Below are 3933 nucleotides of genomic sequence, written 5' to 3'. Positions count from 1 at the left end.
CAGAGTGATCCTTTCTAAAAAATACAAATCTTATTATGTTACTTAAAGGATTCCCCATTGCCTACCAGGTACACATGAAGCTTCTCAGCCTGCTGTGCAAGTTTCTTCATAATCTGGCCTTTAGTGTAGCTTTACAGCCTCATAAATTACCTGGTCTCTTTTGCCACTTACTGTCCAGCGATTGTTGCTTTACAGTTTCTAGTACATACTCCTTTGTTTCTTTTCCCCCCTCCCCATCCCTCTTCACTCTGACTCATTTTACCTGAAAAATATACCTCCTTATCTTCAAACACTTCCATTCAAGTGACACTGTTTGAAACTTCTCTGTAGGTAGAATTGGCCACTCTCCTTTGCGCCTTCCCCATTCTACATAGCCAACTCTCATAGTGATTATAATATTTGATTATAAACTAATTTATTTACATACCTATTTCCCTCCCTGTGAAATTAGGGAATAGTCCCAAAGACCACCCTTACTTCTGATTTCCATTGCAAGCCTGGGTATCTCCAAGATCACTCTCAGATTTGATAACTTGCTAGAAGGACTCACAGAACTTACCATTATGGTTTATTACAGTGAAAGGATAGATTAAAGTCAGTCAAGGAAGAAGAGTATGAGGCAGAGTCCAGGAAGGTTATAAGTGTGGAGCTTCCAGGGAAGCAGATGTGGTTCAACTGATAGAGCAGCCACCTACCATATGGGAGGTCCAGGGTTCAAACCCAGGGCTTCCTGACCCGTGTGGTGGGCTGGCCCATGCGCAGTGCTGCCGTGCACAAGGAGTGCTGTGCCACACAGGGGCACCCCCATGTCAGGGTGCCCCATGTGCAAGAAGTGCACCCTGCAAGGAAAGCCACCCAGCATGAAAAAAGCACAGCCCGCCCAGGAGTGGCACTGCACACACGGAAAGCTGACACAGCAAGATGACACAACAAAAAAAGAGACACAGTTTCCCAGTGCCGCCTGACAATGCAAGCGGACGCAGAAGAACACACAGCTAATAGACAAAGAGAGCAGATGATGGGGGAATGGGGAGAGAAAAAAAATCTTAAAAAAAAAAAAGTGTGGACCTTCCAATTCTCTCCCAGTGGAGTCATGGACAGTGTTAACTTTCCCAGAAAATATGTGTGACAGTATGCACAGAGCATTGCCAACCAGAGAAGCTCGGCTAAGTGTTTCTGGAAGTTGTCATTGAGGCTCTGTCTCAATGGACCTGACTGGCCACCCACGTGGCTGACCTCAGTCTCTAGCCCCTCTAGAGGTTGAGCTGATACTGGATGATCCAGGACCTCCACCTTAAATCACATTGTTAGACTATCCCACATGACCCAAGGCCCTAGGTAAACGGAACTCTTACGAGATTACCTCCTAGGAGCTGAGGGCAGAGACCAGACTTCTCTTTGGGGAAAGTTAAATCCTTTTTTTTTTTTTAATAATTATGTATTTTTAAAATTGTATTTAATTTTTATTGTGGTAAAATACACATAAATAAAAATTGTTTTAACCATTTTAAGTGCACAATTCTTTGACCTAAGGTACATTGACAATACTGTTGATTTTCACCACTATTTCCAGAATATTTTCTGGATATTCAGAATATTTTATTTCAGAATATTTTAGAATATCATTCTAAACTAAAACTCATACTCATTTAGTAATAACTCCCCATTTCCCTCTTCCATCACCCCTAGTATCCATATTCTGCTTTCTATCTCTATGAAGTATTTCATATAAGGGAAGTCATACAATAATTGCCCTTTTGTGTCTGGCTTGTTTTACTCAGCACGATGTCTTCAGGGTTCATCCATGTTGTAGCAGGTACCAGGACTTCACATATTTTCATGGTTGAATAATACCCCATTGTATATATATACCATATTTTGTTTATCCATTATCTGTTGGCTTATACCTTTTGACCATTGTGAATAATTCCATGATGAACATTGATATCGAAATATCCGTCCAAGTCCTTGCTTCACATCTTTTGGGTATATACTTAGGAGTGGAATTGCTGGATCTTATGATAATTCTATGTTTAGTTTTCTGAGGAACTGTCAAACTGTTTCCTGCAGTCATTGCACCATTTTACATTCCCACCTACAATGTATAATGTCCTATTTCTCTGCATCTTCATCAACACTTGTTATTTTCTTTTTTTTTTTTTTAAAGATTTATTCATTTTATTTAATTCCCCTTACCCCGGTTGTCTGTTCTCTGTGTCTGTTTGCTGCATCTTATTTCTTTGTCCGCTTCTGTTGTCGTCAGAGGCACGGGAAGTGTGGGCGGCGCGATTCCTGGGCAGGCTGCACTTTCTTTCGCGCTGGATGGCTCTCCTTACGGGGCGCACTCCTCGCGCGTGGGGCTCCCCCACGCGGGGAACACCCCTGCGTGGCAGGGCACTCCTTGCGCGCATCAGCACTGCGCATGGGCCAGCTCCACACGGGTCAAGGAGGCCCGGGATTTGAACCGTGGACCTCCCATGTGGTAGACGGACGCCCTAACCACTGGGCCAAGTCCGTTTCCCTCCTTTTTTTAAATAATAATAGCCATCCTAGTGGGTGAGTAGTGGTACCTCATTGTTGCTTTAATTTTCATCTCTCCAATGGCTAATGATATTGAACAACTTTTAATATACTTATTAGCCATTTGAATATCATCTTTGTAGAAATGTCTCTGCAAATCCTTGACCCATTTTTTAAAAAATTAATTTATTTATTTCTCTTCCCTTCTCCTCCCCCGCCCCGGGGGTCTGTTCTCTGTGTCTATTTGCTGCGTCTTCTTTGTCCACTTCTATTGTTGTCAGTGGCACCGGGAATCTGTGTCTCTTTTTGTTGCATCATCTTGTTGTGTCAGCTCTCCGTGTGGGAGGCACCATTCTTAGGTAGGCTGCACTTTCTTTTGCGCTGGGCGGCTCTCCTTATGGGGCGCACTCCTTGTGCATGGGGCTCTCCTACGTGGGGGACACCCCTGCATGGCAGGGCACTCCTTGGCACTCCTTGCGCGCATCAGCACTGTGCATGGGCCAGCTCCACATGGGTCAAGGAAGCCCGGGATTTGAACCACGGACCTCCTGTGTGGTAGACGGATGCCCTAACCACTGGGCCAAGTCTGCTTCCCCCCTTGACCCATTTTTAAATTGGGTTGTTTGTTACAGGAGTTTGTTGTATATTCTGGATAGTAAGCCCTTGTAAGATGTATGGTTTCCAAATATCTTCTCCCATTCTGTAGGTTATCTTTTCATTCTCTTGATAATGTCCTTTGAAGCATGAAAGTTTTTAATTTTGATAAAGCCCATTTTATCTATTTTTCCTTTTGTTCCTTGTTCTTTGGATGTGAAATCTAAAAATCCATTGCCTACCATAATGTCCTAAAGACCATTTTTCTTGTAAGAGTTTTATATTACTAGCTTTTATATTTAGGTTGTTGATCCATTTTGAATTAATTTTTGTATGTGTTGTGAGGTAGGGGTCCACATTCATTCTTTTGCATATGCTTTTCCAGTTTTCCCTGCACCATTTGCTGAAGAGACTATTATTTCCCCATTGAATGGACATGGCACTCTTGTCAAAAACCAATTGGCCATAGATGTGAAGATTTACTCTGGACTTTCAATTCTATTTCATAGATCTATGTGCTTATCCTTATGCTAGTACTACACTGTTTTAACTTCTATACCTTTGTAGTAAGTTTTTTTGTTTATTTAATTTTTTAGGAGGTACCAGGGATTGAAACCAGGACCTTGTACATGGGAAACAGGCACTCAACCACTGAGCTACATCTACTCCCCAATGAGAGTTGTTTTTTTTCATTTGTTTGTTTGTTTTTAGGAGGAACCTGAGATTGAACCCAGGACCTCAAACATGGGAAGCAGGTACTCAACCTGCTTGAGCTATATCCACTGCCCTTGGTAGCAAGTTTTGAAGTGTGAGTCCTCC

This window comes from Dasypus novemcinctus, chromosome 3 (assembly GCF_030445035.2).
Source record: "Dasypus novemcinctus isolate mDasNov1 chromosome 3, mDasNov1.1.hap2, whole genome shotgun sequence".
Lineage (NCBI taxonomy): Eukaryota > Metazoa > Chordata > Mammalia > Cingulata > Dasypodidae > Dasypus > Dasypus novemcinctus.
This window is presented reverse-complemented; position numbering follows the sequence as displayed.